The sequence below is a fragment of the Ambystoma mexicanum genome, chromosome 5p, assembly GCF_040938575.1.
Source record: "Ambystoma mexicanum isolate Mex_15411 chromosome 5p, UKY_AmexF1_1, whole genome shotgun sequence".
Taxonomy (NCBI): Eukaryota; Metazoa; Chordata; class Amphibia; order Caudata; family Ambystomatidae; genus Ambystoma; species Ambystoma mexicanum.
The window spans coordinates 795,879,242-795,897,367 of NC_090930.1; positions in this window are offsets into that span (position 1 = coordinate 795,879,242).

Consider the following 18,126-nt stretch of genomic DNA (forward strand, 5'->3'; position numbering starts at 1 on the left):
GGGGTGCAAGGGGACATGAGTGGTACATGAGTGGGGTCCTGCTGGCAGGTGCCCTGCTCTGCTGGGGGGTGGGGGTGCAAGGGGATATGAGTCGGACATGTGTGGGGGCCTGCTGGCAGGTGCCCTGCACTGCTGGGGGGTGGGGGTGCAAGGGGACATGAGTGGGGGCCTGCTGGCAGGTGCCCTGTACTGCTGGGGGGTAGGGGTGCAAGGGGACATGAGTGTGACATGAGTGGGGGCCTGCTGGCAGGTGCCCTGCACTGCGGGGGGGTGGCGGTGCAAGGGGACCTGAGTGGTGGCCTGCTGGCAGGTGCCCTGCACTGCTGGGGGGTGGGGTGCAAGGGGACATGAGTGGGGGCCTGCTGGCAGGTGCCCTGCACTGCTGGGGGGTGGGGCTGCAAGGGGACATGAGTGGGGCATGACTGGGGGCCTGCTGGCAGGTTCCCTGCACTGCTGGGGGGTCGGGTGCAAGGGGACATGAGTGGGTCATGAGTGGGGGCCTGCTGGCAGGTGCCCTGCACTGCTGGGGGGTGGGGGTGCAAGGGGACATGAGTGGGGCATGTGTGGGGGCCTGCTGGCAGGTGCCCTGCACTGCTGGGGGGTGGGGGTGCAAGGGGACATGAGTGGGGGCCTGCTGGCAGGTGCCCTGCACTGCTGGGGGGTGGGGCTGCAAGGGGACATGAGTGGGACATGAGTGGGGGCCTGCTGGCAGATGCCCTGCACTGCTGGGGGGTGGGGGTGCAAGGGGATGTGAGTGGGGGACTGCTGGCAGGTGCCCTGCACTGCTAGGGGGTGAGGGTGCTAGGGGACATGAGTGGGGGCCTGCTGGCAGGTGCCCTGCACTGCTGGGGGGTAGGGGTGCAAGGGGACATGAGTGGGGGCCTGCCGGCAGGTGCCCTGCACTGCTGGGGGGATGGGGGTGCAAGGGGACATGAGTGGGGCATGAGTGGGGGCCTGCTGGCAGGTGCCCTGCACTGCTGGGGGGGTGGGGGTGCTGGGGGACATGAGTGGGGGCCTGCTGGCAGGTGCCCTACACTGCTGGGGGGTGGGGCTGCAAGGGGACATGAGTGGGACATGAGTGGGGGCCTGCTGGCAGGTGCCCTGCACTGCTGGGGGGTGGGGGTGCAAGGGGACATGAGTGGGACATGAGTGGGGGCCTGCTGGCAGGTGCCCTGCACTGCTGGGGGGTGGGGGTGCAAGGGGACATGAGTGGGACGTGAGTGGGGGCCTGCTGGCAGGTGCCCTGCACTGCTGGGGGGTGGGGGTGCAAGGGGACATGAGTGGGGGCCTGTTGGCAGGTGCCCTGCACTGCTGGGGGGTGTGGGTGCAAGGGGACATGAGTGGGGGCCTGTTGGCAGGTGCCCTGCACTGCTGGGGGTGGGGTGCAAGGGGACATGAGTGGGGACCTTCTGGCAGGTGTCCTGCACTGTTGGGGGGTGGAGGTGCTGGGGGACATGAGTGGGGGCCTGCTGGCAGGTGCCCTGCACTGCTGGGGGGTGGGGCTGCAAGGGGATTTGAGTGGGACATGAGTGGGGGCCTGCTGGCAGGTGCCCTGCACTGCTGGGGGGTGGGGGTGCAAGGGAACATGAGTGGGACATGAGTGGGGGCCTGCTGGCAGGTGCTCTGCACTGCTGGGGAGTTGGGGTGCAAGGGGACATGAGTGGGGCATGTGTGGGGGCCTGCTGGCAGGTGCCCTGCACTGCTGGGGGGTGGGGGTGCAAGGGGACATGAGTGGGGGCCTGCTGGCAGATGCCCTGCACTGCTGGGGGGGTGGGGGTGCAAGGGGACATGAGTGGGACATGAGTGGGGGCCTGCTGGCAAGTGCCCTGCACTGCTGGGGGGTGGGGGTGTAAGGGGACATGAGTGGGGGCCTGCTGGCAGGTGCCCTGCACTGCTGTGGGGTGGGGTGCAAGGGGACTTGAGTGGGGGCCTGCTGGCAGGTGCCCTGCACTGCTGGGGGTGGGGCTGCAAGGGGACATGAGTGGGACATGAGTGGTGGCCTGCTGGCAGGTGCCCTGCACTGCTGAGTGTGAGGGTGCAAGGGGACATGAATGGGAGATGAGTGGGGGCCTGCTGGCAGGTTCCCTGCACTGCTGGGGGTTGGGGTGCAAGGGGACATGAGTGGTACATGAGTGGGGTCCTGCTGGCAGGTGCCCTGCTCTGCTGGGGGGTGGGGGTGCAAGGGATATGAGTCGGACATGTGTGGGGGCCTGCTGGCAGGTGCCCTGCACTGCTGGGGGGTGGGGGTGAAAGGGGACATGAGTGGGGGCCTGCTGGCAGGTGCACTGCACTGCTAGGGGGTGGGGGTGCTAGGGGACATGAGTGGGGGCCTGCTGGCAGGTGCCCTGCACTGCTGGGGGGTGGGGGTGCAAGGGGACATGAGTGGGGGCCTGCTGGCAGGTGCCCTGCACTGCTAGGGGGTGGGGGTGCTAGGGGACATGAGTGGGGGCCTGCTGGCAGGTGCCCTGCACTGCTGGGGGGGATGGGGGTGCAAGGGGACATGAGTGGGGCATGAGTGGGGGCCTGCTGGCAGGTGCCCTGCACTGCTGGGGGGGTGGGGGTGCTGGGGGACATGAGTGGGGGCCTGCTGGCAGGTGCCCTACACTGCTGGGGGGTGGGGCTGCAAGGGGACATGAGTGGGACATGAGTGGGGGCCTGCTGGCAGGTGCCCTGCACTGCTGGGGGGTGGGGGTGCAAGGGGACATGAGTGGGACATGAGTGGGGGCCTGCTGGCAGGTGCCCTGCACTGCTGGGGGGTGGGGGTGCAAGGGGACATGAGTGGGACGTGAGTGGGGGCCTGCTGGCAGGTGCCCTGCACTGCTGGGCGGTGGGGGTGCAAGGGGACATGAGTGGGGGCCTGTTGGCAGGTGCCCGGCACTGCTGGGGGGTGTGGGTGCAAGGGGACATGGATGGGACATGGGTGGGGGCCTGCTGGCAGGTGCCCTGCACTGCTGGGAGGTCGGGGTGCAAGGGGACATGAGTGGGGGCCTGTTGGCAGGTGCCCTGCACTGCTGGGGGTGGGGTGCAAGGGGACATGAGTGGGGGCCTGCTGGCAGGTGTCCTGCACTGTTGGGGGGTGGAGGTGCTGGGGGACATGAGTGGGGGCCTGCTGGCAGGTGCCCTGCACTGCTGGGGGGTGGGGCTGCAAGGGGATTTGAGTGGGACATGAGTGGGGGCCTGCTGGCAGGTGCCCTGCACTGCTGGGGGGTGGGGGTGCAAGGGAACATGAGTGGGACATGAGTGGGGGCCTGCTGGCAGGTGCTCTGCACTGCTGGGGAGTTGGGGTGCAAGGGGACATGAGTGGGGCATGTGTGGGGGCCTGCTGGCAGGTGCCCTGCACTGCTGGGGCGTGGGGGTGCAAGGGGACATGTGTGGGGGCCTGCTGGCAGGTGCCCTGCACTGCTGGGGGGGTGGGGGTGCAAGGGGACATGAGTGGGACATGAGTGGGGGCCTGCTGGCAAGTGCCCTGCACTGCTGGGGGGTGGGGGTGTAATGGGACATGAGTGTGGGCCTGCTGGCAGGTGCCCTGCACTGCTGTGGGGTGCAAGGGGACTTGAGTGGGGGCCTGCTGGCAGGTGCCCTGCACTGCTGGGGGTGGGGCTGCAAGGGGACATGAGTGGGACATGAGTGGTGGCCTGCTGGCAGGTGCCCTGCACTGCTGGGTGTGAGGGTGCAAGGGGACATGAATGGGAGATGAGTGGGGGCCTGCTGGCAGGTTCCCTGCACTGCTGGGGGTTGGGGTGCAAGGGGACATGAGTGGTACATGAGTGGGGTCCTGCTGGCAGGTGCCCTGCTCTGCTGGGGGGTGGGGGTGCAAGGGGATATGAGTCGGACATGTGTGGGGGCCTGCTGGCAGGTGCCCTGCACTGCTGGGGGGTGGGGGTGCAAGGGGACATGAGTGGGGGCCTGCTGGCAGGTGCCCTGTACTGCTGGGGGGTGGGAGTGCAAGGGGACATGAGTGTGACATGAGTGGGGGCCTGCTGGCAGGTGCCCTGCACTGCGGGGGGGTGGGGGTGCAAGGGGACATGAGTGGGGGCCTGCTGGCAGGTTCCCTGCACTGCTGGGGGGTCGGGTGCAAGGGGACATGAGTGGGTCATGAGTGGGGACCTGCTGGCAGGTGCCCTGCACTGCTGGGGGGTGGGGGTGCAAGGGGACATGTGTGGGGGCCTGCTGGCAGGTACCCTCTACTGCGGGGGGTGGGGTGCTGGGGGACATGCGTGGGGGCCTGCTGGCAGGTGCCCTGCACTGCTGGGGGTGGGGGGCAAGGGGACATGAGTGGGACATGAGTGGGGGCCTGCTGACAGGTGCCCTGCACTGCTGGGGGGTGGGGGTGCTGGGGGACATGAGTGGGGGCCTGCTGGCAGGTGCCCTGCACTGCTGGGGTCTGGGGGTGCAAGGGGACATGAGTGGGACATGAGTGGGGGCCTGCTGGCAGGTGCCCTGCAATGCTGGTGGATGGGGGTACAAGGGGACATGAGTGGGGGCCTGCTGGCAGGTGCCCTGCACTGCTGGTGGGTGGGGGTGCAAGGGGACATGATTGGGATATGAGTGGGGGCCTGCTGGCAGATGCCCTGCACTGCTGGGGGGTGGGGGTGCAAGGGGACATGAGTGTGGGCCTGCTGGCAGGTGCCCTGCACTGCTGGGGGGTGGGGGTCAAGGGGACATGAGTGGGACATGAGTGGGGGCCTGCTGGCAGGTGCCCTGCACTGCTGGGGGGTGGGGTGCTGGGGGACAGGAGTGGGGGCCTGGTGGCAGGTGCCCTGCACTGATGGGGGGTGGGGGTGCAAGGGGACATGAGTGGGGGCCTGCTGGCAGGTGCCCTGCACTGCTGGGGGGTGGGGGTGCAAGGGGACATGAGTGGGGGCCTGCTGGCAGGTTCCCTGCACTGCTGGGGGGTCGGGTGCAAGGGGACATGAGTGGGTCATGAGTGGGGGCCTGCTGGCAGGTGCCCTGCACTGCTGGGGGGTGGGGGTGCAAGGGGACATGTGTGGGGGCCTGCTGGCAGGTACCCTCTACTGCGGGGGGTGGGGTGCTGGGGGACATGCGTGGGGGCCTGCTGGCAGGTGCCCTGCACTGCTGGGGGTGGGGGGCAAGGGGACATGAGTGGGACATGAGTGGGGGCCTGCTGACAGGTGCCCTGCACTGCTGGGGGGTGGGGGTGCTGGGGGACATGAGTGGGGGCCTGCTGGCAGGTGCCCTGCACTGCTGGGGTCTGGGGGTGCAAGGGGACATGAGTGGGACATGAGTGGGGGCCTGCTGGCAGGTGCCCTGCAATGCTGGTGGATGGGGGTACAAGGGGACATGAGTGGGGGCCTGCTGGCAGGTGCCCTGCACTGCTGGTGGGTGGGGGTGCAAGGGGACATGATTGGGATATGAGTGGGGGCCTGCTGGCAGATGCCCTGCACTGCTGGGGGGTGGGGGTGCAAGGGGACATGAGTGTGGGCCTGCTGGCAGGTGCCCTGCACTGCTGGGGGGTGGGGGTCAAGGGGACATGAGTGGGACATGAGTGGGGGCCTGCTGGCAGGTGCCCTGCACTGCTGGGGGGTGGGGTGCTGGGGGACAGGAGTGGGGGCCTGGTGGCAGGTGCCCTGCACTGATGGGGGGTGGGGGTGCAAGGGGACATGAGTGGGGGCCTGCTGGCAGGTGCCCTGCACTGCTGGGGGGTGGGGCTGCAAGGGGACATGAGTGGGACATGAGTGGGGGCCTGCTGGCAGGTGCCCTGCACTGCTGGGGGGTGGGGGTGCAAGGGGAAATGAGTGGGGGCCTGCTGGCAGGTGCCCTGCACTGCTGGGGGGTGGGTGTGCTGGGGGACATGAGTGGGGGCCTCCTGGCAGGTGCCCTGCACTGCTGGGGGGTGGGGGTGCAAGGGGACATGAGTGGGGGCCTGCTGGCAGGTGCCCTGCACTGCTGGGGTGATGGGGGTGCAAAGGGACATGAGTGGGGCATGAGTGGGGGCCTGCTGGCAAGTGCCCTGCACTGCTGGGGGGGTGGGGGTGCTGGGGGACATGAGTGGGGGCCTGCTGGCAGGTGCCCTGCACTGCTGGGGGTGGGGCTGCAAGGGGACATGAGTGGGACATGAGTGGGGGCCTGCTGGCAGGTGCCCTGCACTGCTGGGGGTGGGGGTGCAAGGGGACATGAGTGGGACATGACTGGGGGCCTACTGGCAGGTGCCCTGCACTGCTGGGGGGTGGGGGTGCGGGGACATGAGTGGGACGTGAGTGGGGGCCTGCTGGCAGGTGCCCTACACTTCTGGGGGTGCAAGGGGACATGAGTGGGACATGTGTGGGGGCCTGCTGGCAGGTGCCCTGCACTGCTGGGGGGTGGAGGTGCAAGGGGACATGAGTGGGGGCCTGTTGGCAGGTGCCCTGCACTGCTGGGGGTGGGGGTGCAAGGGGACATGAGTGGGACATGGGTGGGGGCCTGCTGGCAGGTGCCCTGCACTGCTGGGAGGTGGGGGTGCAAAGGGACATGAGTGGGGGCCTGTTGTCAGGTGCAATGCACTGCTGGGGGTGGGGTGCAAGGGGACATGAGTGGGACATGAGTGGGGGCCTGCTGGCAGGTGCCCTGCAATGCTGGGGGGTCGGGGTGCAAGGGGACATGAGTGGGACATGTGTGGGGGCCTGCTGGCAGGTGCCCTGCACTGCTGGGGGGTGGGGGTGCAAGGGGACATGAGTGGGGGCCTGCTGGCAGGTGCCATGCACTGCTGGGGGGTCGGGTGCAAGGGGACATGAGTGGGTCATGAGTGGGGGCCTGCTGGCAGGTGCCCTGCACTGCTGGGGGGTGGGGGTGCAAGGGGACATGTGTGGGGGCCTGCTGGCAGGTACCCTCTACTGCGGGGGGTGGGGTGCTGGGGAACATGCGTGGGGGCCTGCTGGCAGGTGCCCTGCACTGCTGGGGGTGGGGGGCAAGGGGACATGAGTGGGACATGAGTGGGGGCCTGCTGACAGGTGCCCTGCACTGCTGGGGGGTGGGGGTGCTGGGGGACATGAGTGGGGGCCTGCTGGCAGGTGCCCTGCACTGCTGGGGTCTGGGGGTGCAAGGGGACATGAGTGGGACATGAGTGGGGGCCTGCTGGCAGGTGCCCTGCAATGCTGGGGGATGGGGGTACAAGGGGACATGAGTGGGACATGAGTGGGGGCCTGCTGGCAGGTGCCCTGCACTGCTGGGGGGTGGGGGTGCAAGGGGACATGATTGGGATATGAGTGGGGGCCTGCTGGCAGATGCCCTGCACTGCTGGGGGGTGGGGGTGCAAGGGGACATGAGTGTGGGCCTGCTGGCAGGTGCCCTGCACTGCTGGGGGGTGGGGGTCAAGGGGACATGAGTGGGACATGAGTGGGGGCCTGCTGGCAGGTGCCCTGCACTGCTGGGGGGTGGGGTGCTGGGGGACAGGAGTGGGGGCCTGGTGGCAGGTGCCCTGCACTGCTGGGGGGTGGGGGTGCAAGGGGACATGAGTGGGGGCCTGCTGGCAGGTGCCCTGCACTGCTGGGGGGTGGGGCTGCAAGGGGACATGAGTGGGACATGAGTGGGGGCCTGCTGGCAGGTGCCCTGCACTGCTGGGGGGTGGGGGTGCAAGGGGAAATGAGTGGGGGCCTGCTGGCAGGTGCCCTGCACTGCTGGGTGGTGGGTGTGCTGGGGGACATGAGTGGGGGCCTGCTGGCAGGTGCCCTGCACTGCTGGGGGGTGGGGGTGCAAGGGGACATGAGTGGGGGCCTGCTGGTAGGTGCCCTGCACTGCTGGGGTGATGGGGGTGCAAGGGGACATGAGTGGGGCATGAGTGGGGGCCTGCTGGCAGGTGCCCTGCACTGCTGAGGGGGTGGGGGTGCTGGGGGACATGAGTGGGGGCCTGCTGGCAGGTGCCCTGCACTGCTGGGGGGGTGGGGCTGCAAGGGGACATGAGTGGGACATGAGTGGGGGCCTGCTGGCAGGTGCCCTGCACTGCTGGGGGGTGGGGGTGCAAGGGGACATGAGTGGGACATGACTGGGGGCCTACTGGCAGGTGCCCTGCACTGCTGGGGGGTGGGGGTGCGGGGACATGAGTGGGACGTGAGTGGGGGCCTGCTGGCAGGTGCCCTACACTTCTGGGGGTGCAAGGGGACATGAGTGGGACATGTGTGGGGGCCTGCTGGCAGGTGCCCTGCACTGCTGGGGGGTGGAGGTGCAAGGGGACATGAGTGGGGGCCTGTTGGCAGGTGCCCTGCACTGCTGGGGGTGGGGGTGCAAGGGGACATGAGTGGGACATGGGTGGGGGCCTGCTGGCAGGTGCCCTGCACTGCTGGGAGGTCGGGGTGCAAAGGGACATGAGTGGGGGCCTGTTGTCAGGTGCAATGCACTGCTGGGGGTGGGGTGCAAGGGGACATGAGTGGGACATGAGTGGGGGCCTGCTGGCAGGTGCCCTGCAATGCTGGGGGGTCGGGGTGCAAGGGGACATGAGTGGGACATGTGTGGGGGCCTGCTGGCAGGTGCCCTGCACTGCTGGGGGGTGGGGGTGCAAGGGGACATGAGTGGGGGCCTGCTGGCAGGTGCCATGCACTGCTGGGGGGTGGGGGTGCAAGGGGACATGAGTGGGACATGAGTGGGGGCCTGCTGGCAGGTGCCCTGCACTGCTGGGGGGTGGGTGTGTAAGGGGACATGAGTGGGGGCCTGCTGGCAGGTGCCCTGCACTGCTGTGCGGTGGGGTGCAAGGGGACATGAGTGGGGGCCTGCTGGCAGGTGCCCTGCACTGCTGGGGGTGGGGCTGCAAGGGGACATGAGTGGGACATGAGTGGGGGCCTGCTGGCAGGTGCCCTGCACTGCTGGGGGGTGAGAGTGCAAGGGGACATGAGTGGGACATGAGTGGGGTCCTGCTGGCAGGTGCCCTGCTCTGCTGGGGGTGGAGGTGCAAGGGGACATGAGTCGGACATGTGTGGGGGCCTGCTGGCAGGTGCCCTGTACTGCTGGGGGGTGGGGGTGCAAGAGGACATGAGTGGGACATGAGTGGGGGCCTGCTGGCAGGTGCCCTGCACTGCTGGGGGGTAGGGGTGCAAGGGGACATGAGTGGGGGCCTGCTGGCAGGTGCCCTGCACTGCTGGGGATGGGGTGCAAGGGGAAATGAGTGGGGGCCTGCTGGCAGGTGCCCTGCACTGCTGGGGGGTGGGGCTGCAAGGGGACATGAGTGGGATATGACTGGGGGCCTGCTGGCAGGTACCCTGTACTGCTGGGGGATGGGGGTGCAAGGGGACATGAGTGGGACATGAGTGGGGGCCTGCTGGCAGGTGCCCTGCACTGCTGGGGGGTGGGGGTGCAAGGGGACATGAGTGGTACATGAGTGGGTTCCTGCTGGCAGGTGCCCTGCACTGCTGGGGGGTGGGGGTGCAAGGGGACATGAGTCGGACATGTGTGGGGGCCTGCTGGCAGGTGCCCTGCACTGCTGGGGGGTGGGGTTGCAAGGGGACATGAGTGGGGGCCTGCTGGCAGGTGCCCTGCACTACTGGGGGGTGGGGGTGCAAGGGGACATGAGTGGGACATGAGTGGGGGCCTGCTGGCAGGTGCCCTGCACTGCTGGGGGGTGGGGTGCAAGAGGACATGAGTGGGGGCCTGCTGGCAGGTGCCCTGCACTGCTGGTGGGTGGGGGTGCTGGGGGACATGAGTGGGGGCCTGCTGGCAGGTGCCCTGCACTGCTGGGGGGTGGGGGTGCTGGGGGACATGAGTGGGGGCCTGCTGGTAGGTGCCCTGCACTGCTGGTGGGTGGGGGTGCTGGGGGTGCTGGGGGACATGAGTGGGGGCCTGCTGGCAGGTGCCCTGCACTGCTGGGGGTGGGGGTGCAAGGGGACATGAGTGGGGGCCTGCTGGCAGGTGCCCTGCACTGCTGGGGGGTGGGGGTGGAGGGTGTCATGCGTTGGTGATCAGTAGTGCAAGCTGATATGTGGCTTGCCTGGGGGGCATGCCCATGGTGGATGGGCTGTCTGTGGTACATGAAGTCCCCCGTGGTGTGGGCTGCCTGCAGGGGCCGTGGAGGGTGTAGAGGGAACACCTGGGAGGACCCACACTGCCAATTCACGTGTAGGACTCCTCTGCACCCCAGATATACACGTATCCCACTCGCACAGGGCCTGTCGCATGTGATACTTCCCGCGCAACCCCGAAATACACGTACCCGCTTGACCAAGGCCAATCTCTGTGTGAAACTTCCCGCGCTCCCCAGATTTACACGTACCCAGGCCAATTGCGTGTGAAACTTCACGCGAACCCCAGCAATACACGCACCCCACTCGCACAGGGCCTATCGTGTGTGAGACTTCCTGTGAACCCGAGATCCACACCTACCCAGGCCAATTGCGTGTGCAACTTCCCTCAAACCCCTGGAATGCACGTATCCCACTCCCCCAGGCACGATCGCGTGTAGAACTTCATGTGCACCCCTGAAGTACACGTACCCCGCTCGCTCAGGCCCAATCACGTGTGAAACTTCCCGTGAGCCCTTGAAGTACACGTACCCCGCTCGCCCAGGCCCAATCGCGTTTGAAACTTCCCGCGAACCCCTGAAATACACGTACCCCGCTCCCCCAGGCGCGATTGTGTGTAAAACTTCCCGCGCACACACGAAATACACGCACAAGCTAATTTTTCACACAGCGGGTGTCGCTGTTTGTGGCGTACCCCTTTGCACGTCATTTGTCCTAGGGGGCCACAGTATGGGACATTCATCAGAGCTGTATATTCGTGCTTTTTGTTAGCGCACATTTTGGTGCACATTTTTTTCCAGCGCAGGGACGCTAACGCCTGCCTTCGTGTGGCGGACGGGTTTGGGATAGTGCGTGTCTTTGCCCGTGTGCTGGTTAGCCCTATTCGATTCCATGAATAGGTGTTGTAGACGAGCCTGTGGGCGTTCCACGCCCTTTCCTCCTGTACTTCCCTCGTGACGCCCACATTTTCACGAGTTGTTCCCCATTCCGAGTGTTACGCCCCGTGTTCTTCCTACTTTTGTTATGTGCGCCACGCTATGTGCGCTTTCGCTGTGACCTTAGCGCACGCCGTTAGATGACCTGTGCACCGGCGTGCGCCACGCACTCTTTCAGCGCACATCCCTGATTTTACTCGCGCACGGACTTCCATGAATAGATGTGCGCTGGTTTCAGTGCACTTGCACTGCAGTTTTCGCTCTTTCACTGCGAATCACACGTTTTCGCACGCTTGCGCCGACATTTTCGGCGCACATTAATTCCATGAATCGGCCTATAAGTGTATAGCATCGAGCTTCGGAAAGTAGGACCTGCTTAGCAGGTCACGCTTTCTGAGATAGAATTACCTGCATCATTGAATTGTTAATAGACATCAAAGAAGCCAGGGCTTCCACACCCTTACTAGATGGCAATTCCTCACACACACATATAGGCATGATTTACAAACCTTTTTTAATGGGATTTTCCCATTGAAACATGCTCTGTAAATCAGGTCCATTCTGACAAACACCAAGCATTCCCTTTAGAACTCACATGGGTATGGCTCATGGCACCAAGTGTCATATGCCTGGGAGACGGCAAGTCACAGCTGGAGGTTGCCACGTGGGCTGTGTTTTGAGCGTAGTGTCAAATGGCAGTGCCTCAGCCTGTGTAACAAAAACAGCCCTATACCTCTGCATATTTTGAGAAACATTAACTCTTGTGTCATTGTTGTGGTGTGTTGAAGAGATAATCCCAGTGCCATTATACACACATACGCTTCAATGTGTTTCCACAAAGCATAACCAAAACAAGCATTGCAAGTGTAACATGTCATCAGGCACAATTGCAATCACTATGTGCAATATCCCAGAAATTGTGCAGGATTACAAAATACAGTAGATCAAAACAGCCTTGATTTTCAACATCTAGCATAGTTCGATTTTCATCCCCTTTTTGAAAGCTTTGTAGCACCTTTTCAAACACTAAGCGGGTGATGAGCTAAAAAGGTAATTCTTATTTGTTTTGGCAGACAAGGATTTCATCATCTTGTGTAGAGCAATCTCGTTGTGGTGACTGGCAAATCAGGGCTGTTCATTTCCCATCACCATCAACCGGTATGAGCACACTATTACCCCATTCTGTGGTAAAACCATCATGGGGTCATGCAGTCCTGCGTGTTTATATCCCAGAAGACATAGAAAATAGGGACCACTGCAGATTCAAGCACATATATTTTGTTAGGGCACGCGACAAAAGGGTTTGACCAAAACCTGTCAAGCCAGGTCACAATGAACACAAAACCATTGAGACCCAGCCTTAAGAGGTTTCTCTGGCAATGTTATGATATCTATGATTTTAAGATTAAAAAAAAACAAAATATATTTGATCTCCATGGAATTTTTCCCACACATGCATAAAGATCAGAACATGAGACGTGGACTGAGGCCTCCAGCCAAGACTTTTATCACTATGCCACCTCTACTTCTCCGTCCTTGCTTCATGATGGAGGAAATCTGAATATATATATTTTATAGGGCGGCTATAGCCTCCCTATACTTAAGGTGAAACCTATCGTTTATATGAAAAGCCAGAATCTGTGGTTAATAGTTTTTGAGCCGTAGGACGGTTCAGCACAGCGTTTGGGATTCATATATTAGGTCCCTTGACCCCCAGGACTGGAACGTTTGTTTTGTGCAAATCTGTGTTACGGTTCAAAAGATATAAAGGGTAAAAAAAAAGAACATGGGTGTGTTTTCCCTTTTCCATCCATTTTCCCATTTGCACCAAATAAGAAACATGTTGGGCATGAAGCAATTGAAGGAAATCCTTTCTTGTTTTGGTGCAAATCTGTCTGATTCATTTTTTAACTTGGCGCAGAGAAGGGTGCCCATGTGAACAAACATGTTGTCATAGCCACCAGGATGTGTTGCTGCTGCCAAGGTTTTTCAGTTCTCCTGATGTCCTCAATGCCCTCCATGTGAAGGATGGAGCTGTCCTTCTCCTCCTATGGCATGAGGGTGAGGTGTTCCACTGTGCCATTTCCTTTGGCAGCACTCTCCCCCCATGTCATGAGATCAGGCTACAGACCCTCACCTTAAGACTTTTTCACTGCTTGTGGCAGTCCTCCGCATCACTTGAGAAGTGCCCACTGCTGTCACATTAGCCATGATGTCTGCCAATATATCTGCCTTCTTCTGAGCAGAGGTTTTTCTCTTACTGCTCCCAAACTGCTCCTCAGCATGCTTAACAACTACATCATCCAGTGCAGTGAGCTCCGATTCTGTGAATTTAGGCTTCCGCAGCCTGAGTTCTGGGAGTTGTGCTTTTCCCTTGTCATGATATATGTTGCTTCCCCAAGTATGATGTCCGGATTGCAACAGGAAATAGGAGAGTCAGAGTGGATTGAGTGTTTAAAGATGGCTGCTGCCATGCTTCCTGTTCAGGAGGTGACATTAATTCCGCTGGCGGTAAGTCCGGCAGGTGTGCTGGTGGCAACTGTAATATCATTGTACTTTGGCGGTATTACTGCCCGATGGCCGTTGTTGGCGGTAATGCCACCAGACGGTATTACCGTTTCCACCGGGGTGGTGTGCACATGTCCTCCAGGTCGTGATGCAGTGGTAATTTTGCTGGTAATCTCAGCAATAATAATAATACTGCCAGGGCGATATTACCGCGGTATTTCTGCCAAACTGGGATTGAGCCCAAATGTGCTATTTTTGGGATGACTAGGTGTGAGTACTACTGAATTAAATTTCACAGGAACAGCTAGATATGAAGCACAGGGATGGTCAGATGTAAGAATGTATGTAAAACAGTGCAAGGCTTTTGTAGGGATACCTGAGTGTGAGCAAAATGGGTTCGGATTGTGGCAGAGCACTATCTCAGAGGCACCTAGATATAACACCCAATAGCATACGAATGGAAAAATGCAATGTGCAAATCTATGGCTAACCAGATATGAGTTCACTTTAGTGCATTTTCCTACTGGTGCCTAGATGAAAGGTAATAATAGACCAAAACACAGTGCTCAAATATGGATACCTAGCTAGGAGGTAACAATTTAAAGAACACGTTCATTGACCTTTCTTTAGTAGAATTAGGAGTGAGATAACACGAGTACCCTCCCAGAGATATTTAAATGATAGAGTATGTATAAAATAATGCATTGTCTTTTGATACCTGGTTTTGAACAAAGAGCAATACAGTATATGGCAGTGAACTATGAAATGGATGCCCGATGTGCAACTCAACAGCAAACAAAATAAAACAACTCAGCCATCTCAGGGACACCCAGAAGCAAAACATAATGGGGTAACACATAAAGCAGTGTCATGTGCCTCCCGGTGTGTATATGTGCATGCAACAAGTCACAATCTGTCATCAGTGCGCCACGGTTCGACACATCATAGGAAGTGAGCAAAGTAGGCATGCTAGGGGAGTAGCTGTAAAAAACATCCACATGAACATGCACAAAAAGGTAAGAATCAGGACAATCTGGTGTGGGTACTCAAATCCTACACCTATGGTCCAATTAAATAACATGATGAATGTACAGTTTGGCATAGCCATCTGTATGTTGAGGAATGAGGACAGTAGTTTTATGACAGTAGCAGGGTTCAGAATGGAGAAAAAAAATAAACTAGGTGGCACTGTAGGAATGGCCTTGAGTAGTTACATGAGAAAGTACAATCTTATGCTGCTAAACGCTGATTTCTCTGCACATGCAGTAGCATTGAGCCCAGATTTCAGCTTTTACTTCAGGCCGACTAAGAATGATTTGGAAAAGACTGCTTAGCTCATCATTCTTGTGGAAAGTGTCTGGGGGAAGAGGAGGAATGTCACCCTGTTAAGTAATTTATTAACGAATTACCGAATTTAACAAACAACTTGACTTGCGCTTTTTAAATGTATATGTTTATTATGAATTGTAATACAAAAGTGTTGAAATAAATATTCAATTAATATTGTGGCTCATACGCTGACGACTCTCTAATTGGCGTACCATTTTGTCGTGAGCTGAATAAGCTAAACAAGGGAAATAGATATGAAAAGAAATGTCAAATATTGCAAGGAATGTATACATATGTGGATCCACAGCTCATTTCTTTAATAATGATTCATTTCTTTGGCTGAACTGCGGACCAGCATAGGTTTCTTTCACATTGGATGCTTTATAAAAATAAAAAAAAGATGTTTTTTGTGGACACTTCTTGAAGTTAATAATGATCAAATGAAATGGCGCTTCATAGTGAGGAATAGTATTTTGATAAGTTTAATACTTTGTTGTTGTTTGATAATAGATGAATAACAATAAGGAATGCACTTGGATGGGTGGTTTGTGATTGTTTGAATCAATAAAACATAAGGTCCAAGGACAATTTTATTAATTAATTCTTTGTTCGTTACAATAAGTATCAGGTGTGATTTTTTTGTCAAAAATAAAACGCATAAAGGAGAAATAAAGAGAGTAAAGTTAAAGTAAACAACATATGATCTGTTTGAAAAATTGAACAATATATATGTATATATATATTTAAATAATAGCATCTTTTCAAATATGTCATGGCATTCACCTGTGGATTCATAGTTACGTGTGACATAAATGCTCATTAAATGGTCCAACTCCAAATCCCCAGCTGTGCAAAGCCAGCACATGATGACACACACTGTGAAGAAAGAGATGCATGCATGCTCAATGGATGAGGTATGGCAAGTGAACAGAATAAAACGACATCCATTTGCAGTGGAGTATCTGGAGGGAAGTTGCATGCAGGGGGGCATATGCCCACCTCGCCAGAGATTGCCACAACCGTGCTAATTTGCCTGCAGGGGAACATCCTGGGACGTCGCCTCTTTAGATGACTCAGTAGCAGCTCTCGCTTGGCCATTTTAAGGGATCTCGCCTTTAAGAGAAGAATGGCACATCCTGCAGAGACCTCAGCTCTCAGGCCTGCCACTCATCCTGTAATTATTCTTTGACAGGTTTGCAGGATTTCCCATACCATGGAGTAAGCTGAGCTGGTATGGCTGCATGCACAGGTGGTGTAGAACTCCCAAAAGTGAAGGAGAGCCTTTCAGTATATTGTAAGTCTCCTGCTTTTCCTCTTTTATGCTATTTTTCTGACCTATACCTCAGTTTCCTACAGGCATCTCAGTTTCCTGATCGATAGGTTATCGGCGTATTGGTGGATGCCCATGCCACACTTGTCAACCCAACACCCCAACATCTAATTTAATAGATTACATAATAGGGGCACACAATGGATCCAGGGTGCACACCACATTACATTGCAAGGAAGAAGACAGAGAGAATGCCAACCAGACCACTTGAGACAGACCTGAAAGAAACAAGTTGTACCAGTTCCCCACTTGCCCCCCTGCGGTGAACCACATTAGATGGTCAGAAGAGAAGGCCAATAGGCCAATAGGAACCCATTCCACTACATGAGATCTACCTGAACAAAAAGAGCTAACATTTCATCAGCCATTCATATAAAATAGCATGGAGTGCCTCGTGGTACACAGTATCAATAGTAAAAGTAAATTGCCAATGCCCTCATCAACAGCCATGAGAATGTCACCCATTTCCTGAAGGGGAACTGTCTGAGTGCTGTGACACAGGTGACAACTAGATTGATATGAAGGTAGCAGATGCTGCCTCTTTAGGTGACGCTGCAATTACAGAGTGACACTTGTTCTAGCATCTTTCCTAGACATTATAAACTGGTGATAGGTTGCTCATTAAATAGAAGTGCTGGGTTTAAATAGACTTACTTTGACAAATGTGCAATGAAACCCATCTTCAATTGATCAGAAAAAAACATAGTGCAACATGCATGTTTGGAACCTGAAATCAAAGTTGTAAAGCAGTAGACAGATCTGTTCAACACCGAGATGCAATAGAATCATCATTCAAAGTAAAGGGTTTAAGGGATATGAAAAGCCCAAATTGAGGTAAATCCGGACATGGAAAAGAGGGAAAAAGGGCCTTTCAATGTATGCATATATGGTACAGATATGTTTGTGCTCGTTGTGAATTGGGTGTATCATTTGTGGTCAAAATATGAGTGGTGCAGGCACATCTCATCACTTGAGCCTAGACAAGTTTTGAAAATATGACCCCAAGAATTTAGATGAGCAATGCACCGGGAAAAGCAGAACGATTTAACCTAAGGGAAAGATAGAACAATAGGGAACTTCAAAAGGTTTTTATTTTTAAATGGTACTGTTATATATATGGCGCTCATGCCTACACGCTGCACAAAACAATTGCAGTACAATAAACAACGATGATTAACTGTCAATTCCAATGCAAAGCATAGGCAGGAGAAGAAAGAAGGGTGAATTTCGGCCAAGAGCGAGATAGAGTGAAAGAAAAAGAAACAAAAAGAGAGGGAGGGAGAAAGAGAGAGAGAGAGAGAGAGAAAGAGAGCGAGAGAGAGAAAGAGAGAGAGAGAGAGAGAGAGAGAGAGAGAGAGTTTCAGTGTTTTGGAGGAAGGAGTAATAAGAAACATACGTGGGATTGTGCAGATGCTGTTTTGGGCACAGCAAATGAGAAGAGGGATTGAGAGGGGGAGTCGAACGAGATGAGTGAAGAAAGATAAGGCGGGGCATGGCCATAGAGGAATTTATATACCAGTTAAGTAGATCATGAGACAGGATTCAAAAGAGAGGCAGGGTAAGGAGCGGAGAGTGGATGTGATTTATCAGTGAGAGGGGAGCGACAGATAACACAAATTTACAACAACTGAATTAAAACAAAAAAAAATGCCATTGTGGAAAAGGAATGGCAGGAACCTTTAATTGCAATAAATAACAAAGATGGTTCTGCTTTTTGGAGCAAGGTCACATGAGCATCTTCCAGGGAGATTAACACAATAATTGGGAACATACCAAAGGGGGCTTGGAGGAAGTATTGTGCTGAACTCTACGCCTCCACTGGGCATGATTCTAGACTAGATGCAACTCTGCCTGCAGGGAACCCCATGGAGAGGGATACCCCATACTTACAATTAACCCTAAAGGAGTCCAAGGACACCATAGAGCTCCAAAAGTGGGGGAAGGCACCAGGACCTGTTGATCGCTTTAAGGAGGAGCTAGGTCTCTGGCCCCCAGTTTGCCTCATCATCTTCATTGCAGCCGTTAATAAAGTACGAGTTCCCAGTACTTGCACTGGGGCAATCATTGCCCCTCTGTATGAAAA